This window comes from Etheostoma spectabile, unplaced genomic scaffold (genome assembly GCF_008692095.1).
Source record: "Etheostoma spectabile isolate EspeVRDwgs_2016 unplaced genomic scaffold, UIUC_Espe_1.0 scaffold00018814, whole genome shotgun sequence".
NCBI lineage: Eukaryota > Metazoa > Chordata > Actinopteri > Perciformes > Percidae > Etheostoma > Etheostoma spectabile.
In genome coordinates this window covers 1-23,067 of record NW_022604489.1, presented here as the reverse complement: position 1 = coordinate 23,067, position 23,067 = coordinate 1, and the positions used below count along the sequence as shown (strand labels likewise).

Below are 23,067 nucleotides of genomic sequence, written 5' to 3'. Positions count from 1 at the left end.
TCTTTGTTAGTTTTACACTGTCCAGCATAAATCGCTGACACCATACCTCACACTCATCCATGCATATACATTCACCACTGACTAAACTGACTACCACCATCATTTAATTATCATTTCTTTTGTTGTGGTCATATTCTCGCATTTCCTTCAACCTTTGCACACGGTCTTTTGTCCTGGCCTTTTCATGGGGTCATGACAAAGCATCTAGGGTCAATTTTAGCCTTTGTGTGAGTACATAGGTTTCCAGATACATTGTTTTTATTGAGATTAAAGACCAAATTGTTAGTTTTTCTGAAATTTTCCCAACCATTGCAATGCCATTCATAGCCTCGTTGGCGCAGTAGGCAGCGCGTCAGTCTCATAATCTGAAGGTCGTGAGTTCAACCCTCACACGGGGCAGGTGTTTTAAAAACAAGAAAAACACAACTAATGCGGAAACAGTGACATTCAGGTGGTTGAACACTGGTACTAGAACATAAATGGAATTTGTCATTCTTTGGTTATTTCTGAGATTGATACAATGAAAGGAATTTTTAAGAGTGTTAGCAAACCAATGAAAAGGGTTATAGAACATATGTGTTATTGTCCTTAGACATACTATCCAAGCAGGGAGATCAGCACAGAGATTTGGGTGCTAGCAAGATGGATGTAGGTTGCCCATTGTTCATTTAGACTTACCAGCAACATTGTTATGATACAAACATGCTTGAAAAACAGCGACAAATCTGTTTAAAGACTTGTGCATGGAACACAAATGATATGGCAGTGTCTGAAGTGTTCAGGCATGTCAAATGGACAACTCATCTAGCAGAATGTGAAACTTTACACATGAACAGGGACTTGAACACTGGACCCTCAGATTAAAAGTCTGATGCTCTACCGACTGAGCTACCCAGGCTTCTAAAGCAGCTGGCTGTGGAAAAAACAATCTGCTGAACTACAAATTAAAGTAAATGAAGACCATTAAGCTGTTGCCATGATCACGGTCTTCTGGACAGCAGGAGGGTAGACCATAATTTTCACAATGCCTGAGAACACCAAATGTTATTGCACAAACTGGTTGAAAATTGGCTAAATTGACCAAAACGGTTAAAAAGCTCAAAGTCACAACTCATCATGGCCACTAGCAGACTGTGAACATCCTGCAAACCTGCATGACAGATGACGTTAGCGAGCACTTCATACATATCACACAATCAAGCTGTTGCCTTATCAGGGACTTGAGCTGTGGTATTCTTTTTCGCTGAAAACGTTGATAACCTATTGCAATTTGTGGACAAATAAACTTTATTGCTGGTGAAAACGATAAAACAACTCTCCCTCTTGATCCGCTTCCTCTTGACGGGAAAAATCCACCAGATGACTTGCCATCCAAGCAGGGAGATCAGCACAGAGATTTGGGTGCTAGCAAGATTGATGTAGGTTGGCCATTGTTCATTTAGAGATAGCACCCGCATTGTTATGATGCAAACCTGCATGAAAAACAGCCACAATTCTTTTTAACCCTTGTGTTGTCTTCCCATCGACCATCATCTTTTTGTGCTTTTTTTCAATGTTTCTGCTGTTTTTTTCTACACTTTTTTTTTTTTTTATTCATAGCCAATAAACCTAGGTTTTATGACCTTATACAAAAACAATTAATTTCTCTTTTTTTTCAGCACTTACTGTATCTTTTTTGTCACTTTTTCCGAGGTTTTGGGCACTTTTTTTACAATGCCATACAATTCAATAAAATCAAAATTCAATTCACTGAAAGTAATCATACATTTTTACCTGAATAACATTCATCCATGTTATTTTAAGGCAATATTGTTGAAAGAAAGCCAAGTTCCTGATATTAAAAATTAAAAAACGGGTCAAATTTGACCCGAGGACAACACAAGGGTTAAAGACTTGTGCATGTTACATGATACAACAGTGTCTGAAAGTGTTCAGAATTGCCAAAGTGTACAACTCATCCAGCTCATCCAGAACTTGGCCAATTTTGCTCAATTTGGCCTTAATTGTTTCTGGACATCTGTTCTTTTTAAACAGTTAAAAAGCAGGCCGGTTAGCTCAGATTGTTTGAGTGTGGTGCTAAAAATGCTAAGCACCGCCAGACACTTTAGGGGTACTAAAATCGCCAAACCCTACGCCCAAGAGCATCTGTATCCACCTTTTTTATGCACAAATTTGCCATTAGCGCAAAACAAGTCTCAATCTCTATAGCTCTGCTTTCCACGTCTTTTGTAGCAAGGCCAAAAACATACAGTTGTAAGGTTGTCTGCTCAGTAAGTGCAAATATGAGTCACAGGTAACTGATGTGCCTAGCATTCAATCTATTTCCTTCAACAAAAGCTAACTGGCCACCTAATTAGTCTGCCTTTCTTACAAATGTTACCTCGCTCCTGAATTTCAGATAAACCGTGACAATTCAGATTTGGAAATATTCCTTTTTTTTTTGTAACCATGTGGCCTAATGGACAAGGCGTCTGACTTTGGATCAGAAGATTGAGGGTTCGAGTCCTTTTGTGGTTAGAAACTCCAGTCCACCTCCACAAACCATACACAACCAGGTAGCCCATCCATAGCTGGCCCAATTTTGCTTGATTTCGCCTGGTTTGTTTCCGGAAATCTTTCTTTTTCAAACACTTAAAAAACAGGCCAGTTATCTCAGATGGTTTGAGTGTGGTGCTAATAATGCTAAGCACCTGCAGACACTTTAGGGGTAATAAAATCACCAAACCCTACACTCAAGATCACCTGTATCCACCTTTTGTTTGCACAAATAGGCCATTTACGCAAGTGAAGAAGTTCTTGTATCTCAAAGGCATATGAGGTTGCATACAGATGGAGAGAAGGAGGAGGAGAGAGGTACCTAGTGCATCATGGGAAGTCCACCGGTAGTCTAGGCCTATAGCAGCACAACTAAGGGATGGTTCAGGACTCACCCAAGCCAGCCCTACCTATAGGATTTATCAAAGAGGAAAGTCTTAAGCCTACTCTTACATGTGGAGATGGTGTCTGCCTCCTGAACCCAAACTGGAACCTGGTTCCACAGGAGAGGAACACTCTGGCTCCCATTCTACTTTTGGAAAACTTCTTCTTGACTTGCCTTTTCCCACATCCTCTGAATGCTTAGCTAACTAAATGACTTAAGTTGGCCAATAATTGTTGCTTTTTCATCTTCGTTGTGATTATTGTCACCTGTGCCTTCAATATCATATCATATCAATTTTATGTGGATATTATGAAAGAAACTGTCAAGCAAACACTTGCAACCCTTTTAGAGGTTCCATGGTGTAATGGTTAGCACTTTGGACTCTGAATCCAGCGATCTGAGTGCAAATCTCGGTGGAATGTGTTTTAAGCCACAGTATAGGTGAAAAAAATCAACCTTTCAACTTTCCACATTTAGTTTAAAGTGAGCTTACAGGTTTAATGTCCTTCGCCATTTAAACTGAAAACAGTACATTGGTGGAGGCATGTTGAGGAGTCACCTGGTTGAAGCTTGAAGAAGCTCCACATTTGACAGTATTGACTGGAAGTGATAGGCTTTGAGTTACATGGGGGATACACACTTTGCATTGAGTCTCGTAATCACCATAAAAAGTAGGTATCACTGAAATTTGAACTTGTGTTGCTGCAGTCAGAGTTTACAGTGCTCATCCTGAATGGGTCAGTATAGTGCATCAGAATTGCTTGTTGAATGGTCTATTAGCCTTGGAACCCCACTTTCCCCACAGCTTTCAATTGTCAGATATGGGTGGGGGAGTGGGCTCTGTGTCCAACCCTTTCTGTGTAAAAAAACCAACTAAAGTAGTCTCTTGGATGAGAGACAAAACTTCTGCGGAGGACCTTTCACCAAGTCCAGTTGCCCTTCAAGGTTCAAGGAGTCTTTATTATCCCCGGGGGGCAATTTGTTGTGCAGCACCATGTAACATTAATAACACACAGGTTATACAAGACAACAGCCATACATCTAGAAATAAAATAAATACGTACTACACGGAAGTCCATACCTCACATTGACTTATTAAAAAAGCCAAAAGAGTTTTTGTGTCTGTTTGTCCTTGTCCAGACGGCAACAAGATGAAGCAGCTGTTCAGGGGTTGACTAGGGTCGGCCAGGACTTATTGGGCCTTCTTGAGGGACCTTGTCTCATATACAGAGTTTAAGTCAGTCAGAGGGTTGTGAGAATTCTCGTCACGCACCTTAACTATACATTGCAGCCTGTTCTTGTTTTTAAGCGTTGGGGCAACGTTAATAAAAACTGACAGTCATGTAACCTTGGTTGAAGCTAATATTTCCTTGGTTGAAGCTAATATTTCGTTGACTAATTATGCTTTTGACAGATTTGGAGACCCATGGTATATTATTTGGACATATGGAGATAGATTTACGAGGGATGACTAAGTCCTCACAGAAGGGGATGTATGCAGAAACAGTCTCTTTGATCTCATCAATGTCCTTACATTTGTTTTTGAATAGATCCCAGTCAGTGCAGCAGTAGCATTCCTGTAGACACTGGATTGATTCATCTGACCAAACCGGAACTAAGTTTCGTTTCGGCTTGTTTCTCTTCAGGGCCGGTTTGTTAGACGGAACCAAATGAACAGAGTTGTGGTCAGACATGCCGAGTAGAGCTCTGAGGTAGGACTTATAAGCATCTTTGATGGATCCATAACAGTTTGCCATGTTCTTTACATTTAAGAGAACATGAATGTGCGCAAGAAACGCAAATGCAAGTACAGTGTTTTGTGAGCATTTTTATTGTAAACAGATGTAAAGTTACCATGTGTTTGTACACAGTAGACATATCTACTGCTGTATTCACTGTCTGTGGCAAGTCCTTCAAAACCTGTTCTTGACTTGCTTTTTCCCACATCCTCTGAACGCTTAGCTAACTAAATGACTTAAGTTGGCCAATAATTGTTGCTTTTTCATCTTCATTGTGATTGTTGTGTGCCTTTAATATCACACATGTGAATATTATGAAAGAAATTGACAAGCAAACCCTTGCAAAATTTTTGCAGGTTCCATGGTGTAATGGTTAGCACTCTGGACTCTGAATCCAGGGCTCTGAGTTCAAATCCCAGTGGAACTTGCTTTTAAGTTGCATGTATGGATTAGCTTAAGTTAAGTGTAATGTCTTGTTTGTGTTGTAGTATCTATAGAGATTTGTGGTGTAGTATGGAACCATTGTCCTGTCTTTTATGTTTTATGAAACTTATTGCCGCCGGTCTTTGCAGGACTCCCTGGAAGAAGAGTTACTGTAGCTCAATGGGATTGTTCCTGGTTAAATAAAAATAAAATGAATCTGTAATATATCCAAACATTCCTCTCTTCCTTACCGACATACTGGAAGTCGGCCATGTTTAATTGGATGCTCTCCAGTTATTGCTGTTTGGTAGATTAACATTATATTTTCCTACTTTGGGGACTTTTCATTACATATTCTTTGTCTGATATTTTCTATTCCCTGTTTGTATTTTCTGTGACTGCATGTGGTTTTAAATCTGTTGGAGTTTCTTCAGACTAAAGCAAAGACACTGATGATGTCATCCAAAAGAAACATAAAGGACAGCAACCTGTTTCCAGAGGACACTAAAGAATGACGGAGCAGCAGGAAACAGAGCAGCTCAAATAGCAAACAGCTGATTTATTCATCTGACTCGTAGAATAACGCCAATGATTGACTTGTTTTAAATGTCTGGGAATGTGGAACAGCTCCATGCTGACTACCTGAAATAAAACAAGGCCACATGCTGATTATTGGGGACTTGATTTGATGGATTTATTCGTCCTGTCATAAAGTTCCGACATTAAGATTTTTACCGCCAGTTAAAAATGGAGCTGAACACGGAGGAGGATTCCTCCCTAACGGCCGCTCTGCTCTGCTCCGTGCCCCCGCTGTCCGGTAATAGTTAAAGCAGATAAAAACCTAAAGAACACTCAAAAGCTTCAAGATAAAACTTACTTAAGAAGCTTCTTCATTCACGTTCAAGAGAAGGCCTAGTTCCAGCCAGACTATGAATTGATTTATGAAATCCCTGTTATTAATATGTAGTCAGTCCCATATGGTCTAGTGGTTAGGATTCCTGATTTTCACCCAGGTGGCCTGGGTTCAACTCCCGGTATGGGAATTGCTATTTAGCCAATGAAGGTCTGCAGAAAGATCTGATTTAATGGTCCTGTATTAAATGAGAGCTGTATGCAACCTATGCCCCTATATATAGACCTAATATATGTCTCTAAAATCAAATATTAGCCAGTAATTTTTGCTTTTTAATCTGCTTTGTGATTGTTGTGTGCTTTTAATATCACACATGTGGATATTATGAAAGAAACTGCCTAGCAAACCCTTACAACACTCCAAAAGGTTCCATGTTGTAATGGTTAGCACTCTGGACTCTGAATCCAGTGATCTGAGTTCAGATCTCAGTGGAACCTGTTTTTAAGCCACAGCAAAGGGTAAAAAGATCAACCTATCAACTTTCCCCATCTAGTTTCAAGTGAGCTTACAGGTTTAATGTTAAGTTCATTTTGTTTTTAAACAAACTATTATATGTTATTTTGTATGGCTTTATCTTGTCAAGTATTATAACAACGTTTTGATACCAGGAACCCAACGAGGTTTCACAGATCATTCAGTTTTTAGGACAATTTCTGGCGGTAAAATCTGCCAGCCATGTCTCTTCAGGTCCGTTGACAGTTTGGGCAACGGGCAGCTTCACGTGCATCGTTAATTGTTTTTCCAGAAGACAGAAGATGGGTGCACCGTTCCCGGTGACGCTGCAATACCGGGTCGATGCGTGGAATTTACATTCGTGCATATACACATCAACTTTCTTTTAGATTTATGCATATACACATCAACTTTCTTTTTATTTATGCATATACACATCAACTTTCTTTTTATTATACCATCACCATTCCTTTTGTCATCATCAAAATTCATTATGACATCAACTTTCTTTTAGATCAATGCAAATACAAATCAACTTTCTTTTGATTATGCATATACACATCAACTTTCTTTTTGATTTATCATCACCATTCATTATGTCATCATCACTATTCATTATGTCATCATCACAATTCATTATGACATCAACTTTCTTTTTGATTTATGCATAAACACATCAACTTTCTTTTTCATTAAAAGGACATAACAGCTGCTACTTAGCAATTCCCAGTATATTACTACTTCCCAGTACCAACCCTCGCGTTAATTCTCACTTGGTGTGCCGCTTTCCAAATCCAAGGCCTCACCTATTCCCCCATTGTCACAGGGCCAATATTTTGTCCTTGCTGTTTTTCTGCCAATCAAAAGTGCAAATCTTGCTACACTTTTGTATGGCTTTATCTTGTCAAGTATTATAACAACGTTTTGATACCAGGAACCCAACGAGGTTTCACAGATCATTCAGTTTTTAGGACAATTTCTGGCGGTAAAATCTGCCAGCCATGTCTCTTCAGGTCCGTTGACAGTTTGGGCAACGGGCAGCTCCACGTGCATCGTTAATTGTTTTTCCAGAAGACAGAAGATGGGTGCACCGTTCCCGGTGACGCTGCAATACCGGGTCGATGCGTGGGGTTTAGATTTGTGCATATACACATCAACTTTCTTTTACATTACTGCATATACACATCAACTTTCTTTTTGATTCATCATCACCATTCATTATGTCATCATCACTATTCATTATGTCATCATCACAATTCATTATGACATCAACTTTCTTTTATATTACTGCATATACACTAGGGGATCCGATCCGAGTGTCCGGCTGAAACGAGTATCCCCCCCCCCCGCCTACAAACCCGCTCGGATCAATCACACGCACACAGAACATGGAGAAATGCGCTCTCTCTCGCTCTCTCTCTCGCTCTCTCTCTCGCTCTCTCCTGCTCCGTCAGTCAATTCGGTCTGCGGATCTGTTCCGTTAACGTTTAGGGTTTCTTCAGCTTCAGGTTTGTTTTTAACTTCAGTTTGTAGTCCTTACATAGTAAGCAGTAGATTTCTGGTGAACGTGGGGTTTGTAGTCCTTACATAGTAACCAGTAGATTTCTGGTGAACGTGGGTTTCAGACATGCTGCTTGTTTTAAATGCGACTCCAGTTGCGTCTCTGCCATCGGAGATTTTTTTTTTTTTACTGTCAGCTGCCCCCCCCCGCCCCCTCTCTCTCTGTGTCTCTCTCTTACTCACACACACACACACACACACACACACACACACACATACCTGGTGTGGAAATAAAAAAAATAAAAAAGAACCAAAAAAAAAAAAATCACACTGATCATAAAAAAATAGAAAGTTAAAAAAAGAAAGTTATATTGAATATGAAAACTCTTTTTCATTACATTTACTTCATAATTGCAACAGCATGTGTTGTATTAATTGTTGCAAAACGTTCTGTATATAGTTTGTTTGTTACCATGACAACACCATTGATCTGAAGCTCGATGCTGTCATGTAAATAGTTTTCAAATCAGCAATAAATATAACAATTTTTGATCAACTCATATCAATTGCTCTTCAGGTCCATTGACAGTTTTGGCAACGGGCAGCTCCACGTGCATCGTTAATTGTTTTTCCACAAGACAGAAGATGGGTGCACCGTTCCCAGCGATGCTGCAATACCGGGTCGATGCGTGGAGTGAACGGAGCAAGCCCCTTTTTCAACTCCCATTGCTAAAAATCCATTTAATATGTTGTCCCCTGATAGAGGACCATATCAGATATTAAACTGATAAGAACAGATACTACACTTGATCTTAGCCAAAAGGCCGAGAAGCGATGACCACCACCTCTATGCTGTCAGATGCGACCTCCCCGGACGGTTCTCAGTTGTCACGGTCCAGTAATTTTAAATGGACATAACAGCTGCTGCTTAGCACCCCCGTCCAAGCGCTTCATGGGGAAGCACAAAAAGTTTTAGTTAAAGACGGCAATTGTGGTTTTCCCAATTGGTCAAGCTCCTGCCAACGTGCAATATTCCCATGCTGTCACATTTTGGCTACGTTTAAGAATCTGAGTTTCCTTTTGGAGAGCATATTTGTTTTTCACAAGTACAAAAGGCTTGGCCAAACAGCAAAGCCCACCAAAAATAATTTCAACTCATAGGCGTTCCTCTCCACGGAAGTCTTTAGTAAAAGGCGAAAGACTTGTGCGTTATGAAGAGAAACCAGAGTAAGTACAGCCCACTCTCGAGAGCAGCCGAAAACGCCAGTCTTCCCAGTCCCAACCCTCGCGGTAATTCTCACTTGGTGTGCCGCTTTCCAAATCCAAGGCCTCACCTATTCCCCCATTGTCACAGGGCCAATATTTTGTCCTTGCTGTTTTTCTGCCAATCAAAAGTGCAAATCTTGCTACACTTTTGTATGGCTTTATCTTGTCAAGTATTATAACAACGTTTTGATACCAGGAACCCAACGAGGTTTCACAGATCATTCAGTTTTTAGGACAATTTCTGGCGGTAAAATCTGCCAGCCATGTCTCTTCAGGTCCGTTGACAGTTTGGGCAACGGGCAGCTTCACGTGCATCGTTAATTGTTTTTCCAGAAGACAGAAGATGGGTGCACCGTTCCCGGTGACGCTGCAATACCGGGTCGATGCGTGGGGTTTAGATTTGTGCATATACACATCAACTTTCTTTTACATTACTGCATATACACATCAACTTTCTTTTTGATTCATCATCACCATTCATTATGTCATCATCACCATTCATTATGACATCAACTTTCTTTTATATTACTGCATATACACTAGGGGTGATCCGAGTATCCGGCTGAAACGAGTATCCGGTACGGTTAAAGCACTTTTGCCGAGTACAAGTATTATCCGAGTAATATGAGTCAATATCCGTGCTCGGATTGAATAAAACTCCTCAACTGGCCGCGCAGCGTTCTGTGATAATCACAGCGCCCCCCCCCCCGCCTACAAACCCGCTCGGATCAATCCCACACACACAGAACATGGAGAAATGCGCTCTCTCTCGCTCTCTCTCTCGCTCTCTCCTGCTCCGTCAGTCAATTCGGTCTGCGGATCTGTTCCGTTAACGTTTAGGGTTTCTTCAGCTTCAGGTTTGTTTTTAACTTCGGTTTGTAGTCCTTACATAGTAACCAGTAGATTTCTGGTGAACGTGGGGTTTGTAGTCCTTACATAGTAACCAGTAGATTTCTGGTGAACGTGGGGTTTGTAGTCCTTACATAGTAACCAGTAGATTTCTGGTGAACGTGGGTTTCAGACATGCTGTTTGTTTTAAATGCGACTCCAGTTGCGTCTCTGCCATCGGAGATTTTTTTTTTTTACTGTCAGCTGCCCCCCGCCCCCCCTCTCTCTGTGTCTCTCTCTTACTCACACACACACACACACACACACACACACACACACACCCACATATACCTGGTGTGGAAATAAAAAAAATAAAAAAAATAAAAAAGAACCAAAAAATAAAAATCACACTGATCATAAAAAAATAAAAAGTTAAAAAAAGAAAGTTATATTGAGTATGAAAACTCTTTTTCATTACATTTTACTTCATAATTGCAACCGCATGTGTTGTATTAATTGTTGCAAAATGTTCTGTATATAGTTTGTTTGTTACCATGACAACACCATTGATCTGAAGCTCGATGCTGTCATGTAAATAGTTTTCAAATCAGCAATAAATATAACAATTTTTGATCAACTCATATCAATTGCTCTTCAGGTCCATTAACAGTTTTGGCAACGGGCAGCTCAACGTGCATCGTTAATTGTTTTTCCACAAGACAGAAGATGGGTGCACCGTTCCCAGCGATGCTGCAATACCGGGTCGATGCGTGGAGTGAACGGAGCAAGCCCCTTTTTCAACTCCCATTGCCAAAAATCCATTTAATATGTTGTCCCCTGATAGAGGACATATCAGATATTAAACTGATAAGAACAGATTTTTTCTTTTGAAAAGAATTTATTGACACTCATTTCATACTTTTGTCATTTAACATGTCACATCAAAGTTACCTTTTAAAATACAACAAGTCAATAAATAATCCATAAGACACCTAAAACAACCGCTCCAAGAGATGCGTTATACATAAATAATCCATAAAACATCCAAAACAATTGCTTTAAAAATGCATTACAGATAACATTGTCATAGATTAAAAGGTATAAAAGGTTTTCAATGTAAATGAGTGTCTATGTTAAAATCTCCTCAGCAGGGAGCGCATATGTTATGAATAAAAAGTCCACTGTTGTGCAGGAGTGGGGTGAGTCCCTACCAAGTGGGAACTCATTCCGCTCCCCCAAACAGATTTGGTCTCTCGGGATCCTGTCGAGGTGCTCAGAGGAGACCCTCACCCTGTAGCTCCTTCCCACCGACCTCACCCGGAGGGTCAGGCCGCCGCTGCTTTGAACTTGTACTGTGTGGCTCCGGCTCCTTCGTCCGAATGGGCACAGAGGCGATTCTTCTTTGAGGCTGTGTCCTAGGCCCGCCGCCTGCAGCTCCGGCCATTCGGACCGTCGCTGCGGCCATCCGGATCACAGCCTCGGGGGGGATCTGCATGTGCTTCCTTACCAGCAAGTTTCTGGAGGTCCATATGGCGTCTTTGATGGCGGCTAGGGTGAGCCACTGTTTGGCAAATGTTCGTGCTGGTATCTGTTTTCCTTGGCTCACCCCGTACAGCACCAGCTGTGGTGTAAGGACCTCCCTTGCTGGCAAGTACGGGAATTGCAAGGAGCCGGCCATTGCCCACTGTTCTACGGCAGCGCTGCACTCCCAGAGCAGGTGCCTCACCGACTCAGGCGCGCCACAACCTGGTCGGGGGCAAGTTGCGTGCGCCGACATGCCCCGGGAGTGCATTACGGACCTGACCGGGAGGATCTCGTGAGCCACCATCCATGACAGGTCCCGGAGTCTGTTTGGAAGAGCGGGATGGTTTACGTTGCGCCAAACTGTTGAGGGCTCGCCCAATGCGAGCCCGCGCACTGGACTCACTGGTTCCCGCTCCTGCACAACAGAAATGAGAGAGCGGTGAGTAGTTAAAACCTGCAACTCCTCCTGCTCAAGGTTAAAATGCCTTAAAAATGACTGGATAAAAGCGTAAGCTGGTGGCAGGTTAAAAGACACTGGAACTCTGAGGTCTGTGGGTAAAATCTTGATTTTCCTGAGGTACGACCCCATCCAGAACCTTGTCATCGCTGCGGTCTTGGGGTTACTGGATGGGGCTGTGGCGGTTAAAATGTGCAGGGCGGTGTATCTGCTCCCTAAAAACAAGTACAGGTCAGGCACTCCTTTTCCTCCTTCCTCCTTTGGCTTCTTCATCACGCTTCGTTTCAGTCTTTCCCACTTGGAGCCCCACAAGAAATAAAAGATGGCTCGTTCCAGGTCTAAAATCGTTCTCCTAGGCGGGATAAAAACAGAACTGATTAGTAAAAGCAAAGGTAAAATCACTGCTTTAATGATTAAAACCTTTCCTTCTAAAGTCAGTCCTCTAAGTGTCCAGTATCCTAGTCTCTGTCTGACTTTCCCTACCTTGTCTGCCCAATTTGTTTTCCCTTCCCCCTCCCTATCAAACTTGATCCCAAGTATTTTTTGGTCGGTCCGGGTCACAGTCAGGGGGAGTCCTGTCGTCTCAGTCGCCGTCCATGGTCCATAAAGATGGGCTTGGGTCTTGCTTCGGTTGAGCTTCGACCCAGAGGCCTGTCCGAACCAGTCAGTCAAGTCCAGCGTCCTGTTGACAGATAAAAGGTCAGTGCATAAAATGTTGATGTCGTCCATATATAAAATGCATTTTGTCTCGAGTCCCCCGCTCCCTGGGACTCTTACCCCATGGATTCGTTGGTCCCTTCTCAAGATCTGTGCCATCGGTTCTATTGAGAGGACGTAAAGGAGGGCAGATAACGGACAACCCTGACGGACACCGCAGTTTATATCCACTGCTGCTGTCAGATGCCCATTAACAATGAATTTGCTGTTGATCCCCCGGTACAGCAGTCCCACCCAGGCTATAAACCTTCTTGGGAACCCCATTTTTTGCAGTACCTGAAAGAGGTACTGGTGCGAGACCCGATCAAAGGCTTTCTCAAAATCTAAATTCAGGACTACTAGCCGAATGTTTCTGTCTCTCGCATAACAGATGGTGTCTCGGATCAGTACGAGGCTGTCGGTGATCTTCCTCCCCGGGACGGCACAGGCTTGATCCGGGTGAATCAGCTCTCCTAAAAACAGGGACATACGTGAAGCTAATAATTTGCTAAAAAGTTTACAGTCGACATTTAAAAGTGTGATGGGTCTCCAGTTTTTCAAGTCTGTCTTGTCTCTGTCTTTATGTAAAAGCGTCACTATCCCTACTCTAAAACTGTCAGGAAGTCGGTCCAGTTGTTCAAAATCCATAAAAACAACAAGCAAGTCTGGTGCTAAAATGTCCCAAAATGTCAAGTAAAATTCCAAGGGAAGCCCGTCTTCTCCTGGTGACTTCCCTTTCTTAAAAGTTTTTACACAGTTGTTTAGTTCAGTCATGGTAAAATCTTGAGTTAAGAGCACATTGTCATTTTTTGCTTGTTCGATTGATTTTAAAACTTCGGTCATGGTGTCCTTATTAACTGCTTTTTCCGTGTACAGTTCACGGTAAAAGTCTTCGACAGTTTCTTTAATTTCCTCTGTTGTGTTAGCTATGCACCCGTTTTCTTTTTTAAGTCTTAACATGCCCCCCCCTTTATTTATGATTTTCTTAAAAAAATATCTTGTGCACTTCTCTCCTTCCTCTATTTCCCTCTCCTTGCTTCTTAGTATGACACCTTTGCTTTTAATTTCTGCTAAAACCGACATCTCTGTTTTAATTTGTTTTATTTCCTCATTAAAATCCATTCCCTGTTGGATTAATTTAAAATACCTCTGAAGTCGTTTCTGCAGTCCCATCATGCGTCTGTTGTCCCTATCTTTTTTCCTCTTACCTGCCTGTCTGTAAAAAGTCTTAGTCTTCCCCTTCACCATTTCCCACCACTGTGCGCGTGTATCGTAAAAGTCTTGAAGGGTCTGCCATTCTTTATATTGCTCCCTGTACTGCCTATCTAGCTCCCTGTCTTCTAACAGGGAGCAATTGAGCTTCCACAGACCGCTTCCTGCCGTCACACCGGAAGAGAGTGAAAGAGTGCAGGAAAGCATTGCGTGATCGGAAAAGAAAACAGGTACTAATCTAGCATCGGTTGGTGGGCAGTCACGTGATAAAATGTAGTCTATGCGAGAGGCTCGGGTGCCGTCACTACTGAACCAGGTGAAGCCCTCCTCTCTGGGATGCATGGTTTTAAAACAGTCCACAAGTTTAAAATCGCTACATATACTTTGTAATAAAAGTGAAGTCTTGTCTGCTTTAAAATCATCCCCTGTTCTTCTCCTGTCGTTCTTGCTTAAAATACAATTAAAATCCCCCCCTACGACTAAAGGTAGCCTACCTAGCATGTGGGGCTGCAGGTCTTCTAAAAGGTCATACCTGTCATTCTTGTCATTAAAGCCATAAATATTTAAGACTTTAAAATCCCTCCCCATAAAAGTCAGGTGTGTTAAAAGTGCCCGACCATCTCTCACCACAGTGCTGCCCTTTACCAAGACTAGAGGGTTTTTTATTAAAATGGCCACTCCATCACTCTTGTTTTCATTTGACCCGCTCCATAGTGACGTTTGTGGCCATAACTCCTCCCATTCCCTGTAGTGCTTTAAAAATGGAAGGCCACATTCCTGTAATAAAAACACATCTGACTTAAAAGAGTTAAGAAAGGATAAAACCGTCTGGGCTCTAACTCTCGACTTGACGCTTCTCACATTTATAGTTGAGAAGGTGAGTGCCATGAGTATGGTTAAGAAAAAGTATGACATCTTAAAGACAAAAAGGGAGGGACTTCAAATATTTAAAACAACAATTATTGAATTTCTTGTGAATGGGGCTCTTCCTTCATTCTCACAGGTGAGAGAGGACGGGGTTGAACTCCATTTCCCTTTCGGACTCTGGGAGTTGGCCTCTGACGCAGGGTTGCGTTGAGCTTAGAGACCTTAGGGGTTGATTGCAGAGCTATGCTTAGGAATGAGACTTCATTGGGTGAATCGGAGGGGAAGACTCTGGGCCCCTCCACAGATGAACTGTCTGAGTCAGTCCCAGCTCTTCCCCTCTTTTCCGAGACTCCAGGAGACTCAGAAGACAATTCTGAAATTAGCCTCTTGCCTGGCTGGGCATTGGGGAGGGGGACATCCTCACTATCACCCTGTGACTGGTCAGTTTCCTGTTCTGAGCCAGCCACTGGGCTAGCTCCGCCTTCTGCCTGCATTGCCACCACTTCCTCCCTGTTCACCACTGGTGGGGCAATTGCAGGCCCCTCCCCTTCTCCCGCCTCCCCTGATCCTTCTCCTCCAATCACAGGATTTGGCGGGAGATTTGAATTTTCCAGCCCAAACAGCTCTCCAAACAAATCATCTTGTTCCTTCTCCGTTCTTTTTGCTGCCGTCTTTAATTTGTTGGCAAATGACTTTGGGCAATCTCTGAAGAGGTGGTTTGTTTCTCCACAGAGATTGCACTTCCTGCCATTGGTGCATTCCGTGAAGGTATGCCCAATTTCTCTACATTTGCCACAAATAATCTGCTGGCACGCTTCTGCCAGGTGCCCATTCTCACCACACTTGCGGCAGAGTTTGGGCTGGCCCTGGTAGTGGATGTAGCCCCTGTTGTTTCCCAGAACTATCATGGATGGCAGATGTTTCAGGCCCTGGAAGCCTTGGGGGTCCTGCCATTGTTGGATGGGGACCCTCCAAGCACAATTCCAAATGCCATCCTCATCTCTCACCTTGGTAGCCTGGCCTTTCACAGTGCAAAATCTGCCCAGCCATAAACAAATGTCATCTGCATTTACGGTTTCATTGAACATTCTGACAATTACAGTTTTAGCTGCATTGTCAGTCAGTTTCTCAACATTAAATGCAGAAAACTGGTGTTTTGCATTTTCGAAACGTATCCAAAATTCTCTCAGCACGGCAGCGGAACAAAAGCTTATATCAAAACCTTTATTAAAAGGTAAAGTCAAGATACAGTTTATGTCTTCTGGGTTGAATTTCAAGATTTTCTGGACTAGCCTCCTGGAGAAGTCAAGCCTTGATATAACAAGGGGTTCATTTTCGTTAAATGTAAATCGGACACTGTGGTGCCTCCGCATGCCGGCATGGTTGGCCGACATGGTGGAGGCACCACACTTCAAACGGGATGAAAGAAGCTAAAAATGCCTAAAAAAGTCTAAAAAACAACAAGTAAGCTAAAAATAAGGTAAAACACTGATTTAAAAAGCAAAATAAAGCTTGCCTAATAAATACTAAAACGCACTTACCTTTCTTGTTTGGTCTGGTTGATGTTGTAATCCCCACAGAGTAGTAAGCAGTCCTCTAGACCAATGAATTCCTCAGTGAAAGTATTTCAACTACAAACAAGATGAAATTTGTTCACAAAGAATGACTACACTATCCTCCAAAAACCCGCTACAAAACTAGGCCACAAACAGGCAAAAGTTTTGTCCGGACATAGGAGGCGATCGCAGTCTTAGCCAAAAGGCCGAGAAGCGATGACCACCACCTCTATGCTGTCAGATGCGACCTCCCCGGACGGTTCTCAGTTGTCACGGTCCAGTAATTTTAAATGGACATAACAGCTGCTGCTTAGCACCCCCGTCCAAGCGCTTCATGGGGAAGCACAAAAAGTTTTAGTTAAAGACGGCAATTTTGGTTTTCCCAATTGGTCAAGCTCCTGCCAACGTGCAATATTCCCATGCTGTCACATTTTGGCTACATTTAAGAATCTGAGTTTCCTTTTGGAGAACATATTTGTTTTTCACAAGTACAAAAGGCTTAGCCAAACAGCAAAGCCCACCAAAAATAATTTCAACTCATAGGCGTTCCTCTCCACGGAAGTCTTTAGTAAAAGGCGAAAGACTTGTGCGTTATGAAGAGAAACCAGAGTAAGTACAGCCCACTCTCGAGAGCAGCCGAAAACGCCAGTCTTCCCAGTCCCAACCCTCGCGGTAATTCTCACTTGGTGTGCCGCTTTCCAAATCCAAGGCCTCACCTATTCCCCATTGTCACAGGGCCAATATTTTGTCCTTGCTGTTTTTCTGCCAATCAAAAGTGCAAATCTTGCTACACTTTTGTATGGCTTTATCTTGTCAAGTATTATAACAACGTTTTGATACCAGGAACCCAACGAGGTTTCACAGATCATTCAGTTTTTAGGACAATTTCTGGCGGTAAAATCTGCCAGCCATGTCTCTTCAGGTCCGTTGACAGTTTGGGCAACGGGCAGCTTCACGTGCATCGTTAATTGTTTTTCCAGAAGACAGAAGATGGGTGCACCGTTCCCGGTGACGCTGCAATACCGGGTCGATGCGTGGGGTTTAGATTTGTGCATATACACATCAACTTTCTTTTACATTACTGCATATACACATCAACTTTCTTTTGATTCATCATCACCATTCATTATGTCATCATCACTATTCATTATGTCATCATCACAATTCATTATGACATCAACTTTCTTTATATTACTGCATATACACTAGGGGTGATCCGAGTATCCGGCTGAAACGAGTATCCGGTACGGTTAAAGCACTTTTGCCGAGTACAAGTATTATCCGAGTAATATGAGTCAATATCCGTGCTCGGATTGAATAAAACTCCTCAACTGGCCGCGCAGCGTTCTGTGATAATCACAGCGCCCCCCCCCCCCGCCTACAAACCCGCTCGGATCAATCACACACACACAGAACATGGAGAAATGCGCTCTCTCTCGCTCTCTCTCTCGCTCTCTCCTGCTCCGTCAGTCAATTCGGTCTGCAGATCTGTTCCGTTAACGTTTAGGGTTTCTTCAGCTTCAGGTTTGTTTTTAACTTCGGTTTGTAGTCCTTACATAGTAACCAGTAGATTTCTGGTGAACGTGGGGTTTGTAGTCCTTACATAGTAACCAGTAGATTTCTGGTGAACGTGGGGTTTGTAGTCCTTACATAGTAACCAGTAGATTTCTGGTGAACGTGGGTTTCAGACATGCTGCTTGTTTTAAATGCGACTCAAGTTGCGTCTCTGCCATCGGAGATTTTTTTTTTTTTTACTGTCAGCTGCCCCCCCGCCCCCCCTCTCTCTGTGTCTCTCTCTTACTCACACACTCACACACACACACACACACACACACCACACAACATATACCTGGTGTGGAAATAAAAAAAATAAAAAAGAACCAAAAAAAAAAAAAAATCACACTGATCATAAAAAAATAAAAAGTTTAAAAAAGAAAGTTATATTGAATATGAAAACTCTTTTTCATTACATTTTACTTCATAATTGCAACAGCATGTGTTGTATTAATTGTTGCAAAACGTTCTGTATATAGTTTGTTTGTTACCATGACAACACCATTGATCTGAAGCTCGATGCTGTCATGTAAATAGTTTTCAAATCAGCAATAAATATAACAATTTTTGATCAACTCATATCAATTGCTCTTCAGGTCCATTGACAGTTTTGGCAACGGGCAGCTCAACGTGCATCGTTAATTGTTTTTCCACAAGACAGAAGATGGGTGCACCGTTCCCAGCGATGCTGCAATACCGGGTCTGTGTTGCTTTGCTTAGACTTTATAATAAGCAGACGAGGCGTATTTGCTGGTTGAACATACTTTACTCAACAGCTTTCATCGAACAACGCTGCTGTGCTACCCGCATGGCTACTACTGTTATTTCACACCCTGCCTCCGGCTTCCACTACCGTGGCATGCTGGGTAATGGAGTTCTTAACCCAATGTATCCATAACATCACATCTTTCCCCCTTTAATAAAACAATCTTTACCTCTATAACTAAATAACATTTACCCCGTAGAAACATAGCCATCTTCAAGTTCTTAACTATACATGTAAACAAATGTTTCAGTTTAAACTTTTTTTTTTTTTTTTTTTTTTCTTTTCATCTTAAAGGTCCATGTTGCATTTTGCTCCTCCAAATAAACTAAACAAACTTTAGCAACTTTCAATCAACCGTTTAGGTGGCTGAACATGTCTCTTAGGTCTAGCCTGTACTCCAGCAGCTGGCAATTTCGACAGTTTGGAAGGTGTCTCAACAGCTGGTGGTGCAGACGCTGCTGTGAGACCACTGTCAGTTAGCTCCATAGATTCAGCTGTGTCCCGCTGAACTGTCTCCTGTGCTGTATTGTCCTTCTCAGTCAGCTGTAGTTGAAGATCCGTGCGGTTCCTCCTCAGAAACACTCCATTCTCCGTCTGGATCCTGTAGGAGCGTGGAGCAACTTCCTCCTCCACCTGTCCCTTTAGTCTCCATGTGCCTGTAGAGATGTCCCTGAGACGCACCATGTCTCCAGGCTTCAGCATCGGTAATTGATTTGCCGTTCGATCAAACCAATGTTTTTGTTTCGCTTTCTGTTCCTCCTTTACTTTTCTGACTTTGTGAGCACTTTTTGGCGTCAGCAGGTCTTCATTTATTGGTAGGTTAGAGCGAATGCGTCTACCCATCAGCATTTGGGCTGGTGATAGCCCGTTCTGTAGAGGTGCACTCCTATAGATCAGTAAACTTTTCTGAAAGTCATCTCTGTCCTGTGCTTTTTCATCATGCTTTTCACTGTTTTCACTGAGCTTTCTGCTAAGCCGTTGGACTTGGGATAGGTGGGACTCGACGTAGAGTGTTGAAACCCCCATTCTTTGGCAAAGGCAGCAAACTCGCTGCTGGAAAACTGAGGCCCATTGTCCGAAAACACTTCACATGGGACACCATGTCTGGCGAAGACAGCTTTGAGGTAGCTGATGACTGCCTTGCTTGATATTGACTGCAGCGCTCCAACTTCTGGATAATTTGAAAAGTAGTCAGTGACCACTATGTAACTCTTTCCATTACAGTCAAATAGGTCAGTTCCAACCTTGTAGTAAGGTCTGTGGGGCACCGGATGAGTCATCAGCGGCTCAGCTTGTTGTTTTGGCCTGTGGATGCGACAAAGTTCACATGACGCTATTGTCTGGCTGATATCTTGGTTGATTCTCGGCCAGTACATTACTTCTCTTGCCCGTCGTTTACACTTGACTTCTCCGAGGTGGCCTTCGTGTATCTTTTGGAGCATTTGTTTACGTAGTGACGATGGAATAACAAACTTGCTCCCCTTCAACACTAAGTCATCTACCACAGTGAACTCGGCTCTGCAGTTCCAGTAGTCTTTTATGTTCATGGGGCAATCTTTTTGTTTTCAGGCCATCCTTTCAGTATCGCACGCTTGAGTTCTTTCATAGTTTCGTCAGCATTTGTCTCTCTCCTTATCTGTTCTGTTCTGTCAGCTGTTACTGGCAGATTTGTCACAATCATGTCCACGTATGCCTGTATTTCTGCATTGCTCTCGCTGTCCGTACGTTCCCCTTTATCCACTGCTCTAGACAAGGTTGTCGGCGGTGTACATGTATTTCCCTTGTGTATATATCATGTGCACGTCATATTTTTGCAGCCTGATTAGCATGCGTTGTATCCGCACAGGACAGTCATTCAGAGGTTTGGACATGATGGACACCAGAGGTTTATGGTCAGTTTCTACTTCAAAAGCTTGACCATAGACATATTGGTGAAAGCGTCACATGCATACATGCTTGCTAATAGCTCCTTCTCAATTTGAGCGTACCTGGACTCCGCGCTTGTCAAGGCTCTGGACGCATAGGCGACAGGTAGCCACTGCTCGTCGTATTGCTGCAGCAGCACCGCTCCCAGGCCGTACTGTGACGCATCTGCTGAGATTCTTGTTCTCTTTTCTGGGTCATAAAACTTTAACACGGGCTCTTGTGTCAGAGTCTCTTTCAGTTTCACAAAACATTTCTCCTGCTCATGAGACCAGATCCATTCATTCTTCTGTTCAAGAAGACTCCTGAGAGGTGCTGACTGCGCTGACAACTGTGGGACGAACTTGGCCAGATAGGTGACCATTCCCAGAAAACGTCTGACCTCATCTTTGTTGTTTGGTCTTTCCATGTTGTTGATTGCTGACGTTTTTTCTCGGGTCAGGCTTCACTCCCTCTTCACTGACAACATCTCCCACAAAGGTAAGTGTTTTCACTCCAAACTCACATTTGTCTTTGTTAAGTTTCAGATTCACTTCCCTTGTCTTGTCTAAAACTTGTCTCAGTCTTTCGTCATGTTCTTCTCGATTCGACCCCCAGACTATGATGTCATCCATCATTGTCTCCACTCCTGGTATGTGCTCGAAGATCATGTGTATAGTCTTATGGTAGACTTCAGGTGCTGACAAAATACCATACGGCAGACGAAGAAACCTGTACCTGCCCTCAGGTGTATTGAATGTGCACAGTTTCGAACTCTCCTCGTCCAGCCTCAGCTGCCAGAACCCTGACGAAGCGTCTAGTTTACTGAACCATTTAGCTCCCGCAAACTGTGCCATGATTCTTCTCTGGTTGGTAACTTAAAGTGTTCCCTTTTTATCGCTTTGTTCAAGTCCCTTGGGTCCAAGCACGTTCTCAGAGCACCTGTTTTCTTTTGCAAAACAACCAGCGAGCTGACCCATTCAGTTGGTTCGTCTATTTTCTTGATGACCTCCAATTTTTCCATGCGCGCTAGCTCCTCTTTCAGTTTACTACGCAGCGCAAAAGGAATTTTCCTGCAAGGATGCACAACAGGAGGCACACTTTTATCCACACGAATTTTGTGTTCTCCAGGTAGACATCCAAGTCCTTCGAAACAGTCCTTATACTCCTCCATGAGTGAGTCATGGTCATTTGCAGTATCTGATGTCACAACAAACACTCTTTTAACCAGATTGAGCTTTGTACATGTCTTGAGTCCCAGAATTGGTTGTGCACTCGTATCCACGATCAGCAGCAATGCTCTTATCTGCTGGCCTCTGTGTTTAAAGGTTGCGATGCATCCGCCTTTAAACAGGAACCCGTTCTCCAGTGTATCCTGTCACTTTTGTTTTTATAGGATGAATTTTACTTTTCACTGTCAATTTTTTATAGTCTCAAAAGATAACAGGTTTACATGGGCACCTGTATCTAACTTGAACGGTATTATCGTCTCATTCACCTCTATTGGCACAATCCATCCTTTTTTCTGTTTTATGGGCACGTACCACATCTACGATGAACTCATCATCCTCCTCTTCATCCTCACCAACTGCGTGAACTTTCTGTTTAAAAGCTGACTTGCAACATCTTGCATAGTGATTGCTCTTTCCACATTTGTTACAGGATTTTCCATAGGCAGGACATGATTTTGGCTTGTGGCTGCTCCACATTTACCACATTTGAATTCTTCAGATTTCTCTTTCTGATCTTTTTGTTGGTAAACGTTGTCTTTTTCCTCAGCTCTTTATGTACTGCATGCACTGTAGTTTCACCTCTCCGAAGCTCTTTTGCTTGTGCTCGAGTGGTTTCCGCTGCTCTGCACATAGTGACACACTGTCTAGTGTAAGTCCAGTCTCTCTGAGCAGTCTTTCTCTAAGTGCATTATCCACTGGCCACAAACAATCCTGTCTCTCACTAGTGAATCTCTCAGGGTGCCAAATTCACATGTTTTGCCTTAGTATGTGAAGCTCTGCTAGTACTGGTCAAAAGGTATTCCTTGCTTTTGATCATGGTGAAAAAACTTATACCTCTCAAATGTCACATTCTGACTAGGCACGAAGTACTCTTCAAACTTGTCATTAGATCTGCAATGTCAGATTAGCTTCATCCAGCTGAAAGCTATTATATATGTCCAAAGCCTCTTCTCCCATAACATGCAAAAGGATGTGAGCTTTCAATTTTTCGTCTCTCCCCCTGCTCCGCTTGCTGCTAAATATATATTAAATCTTTGCTTAAAACGCTTCCAATTATCAGCAAGATTACCAGTCAGTTGCATGGAAGGGGGGACTTAGCCTCTCCATTACTGAACGTCGGGGTATCAGGACTTCCCCAGCCTCTCTTGTTGCTGGATGTCCTCCAATCGGCACAAGATCCTCTTCTACTTGTCGATCTGTCCCTCGTCCCCCGCTTCATCCACTGCCACTTGTAGCCCATCACACGCCGTAGCAAACTC

The 23,067-nt window shown here is 42.8% G+C and overlaps 5 non-coding genes and 1 pseudogene across 5 annotated transcripts; 2 read left to right on the top strand and 4 right to left on the bottom strand.

The window, feature by feature from the left end:
* The first annotated feature begins 326 nt into the window (after positions 1-326).
* Positions 327-399, top strand: trnam-cau (transfer RNA methionine (anticodon CAU)). Its single transcript has one exon. It is a non-coding gene; the product is annotated as a tRNA-Met (tRNA).
* Positions 400-6,053: 5,654 nt separating this feature from the next.
* On the top strand, positions 6,054-6,125 carry trnae-uuc (transfer RNA glutamic acid (anticodon UUC)). Its single transcript has one exon. It is a non-coding gene; the product is annotated as a tRNA-Glu (tRNA).
* A 2,467-nt stretch (positions 6,126-8,592) lies between these two features.
* Positions 8,593-8,784, bottom strand: LOC116682577 (U2 spliceosomal RNA). The gene has a single exon (XR_004330448.1). It is a non-coding gene; the product is annotated as a U2 spliceosomal RNA (small nuclear RNA).
* A 279-nt stretch (positions 8,785-9,063) lies between these two features.
* Positions 9,064-9,179, bottom strand: LOC116682581 (U5 spliceosomal RNA). Its single transcript, XR_004330450.1, has one exon. It is a non-coding gene; the product is annotated as a U5 spliceosomal RNA (small nuclear RNA).
* Positions 9,180-10,767: 1,588 nt separating this feature from the next.
* On the bottom strand, positions 10,768-10,944 carry LOC116682578 (uncharacterized; annotated as a pseudogene).
* A 5,906-nt stretch (positions 10,945-16,850) lies between these two features.
* On the bottom strand, positions 16,851-16,967 carry LOC116682580 (U5 spliceosomal RNA). Its single transcript, XR_004330449.1, has one exon. It is a non-coding gene; the product is annotated as a U5 spliceosomal RNA (small nuclear RNA).
* Positions 16,968-23,067: the final 6,100 nt, after the last annotated feature.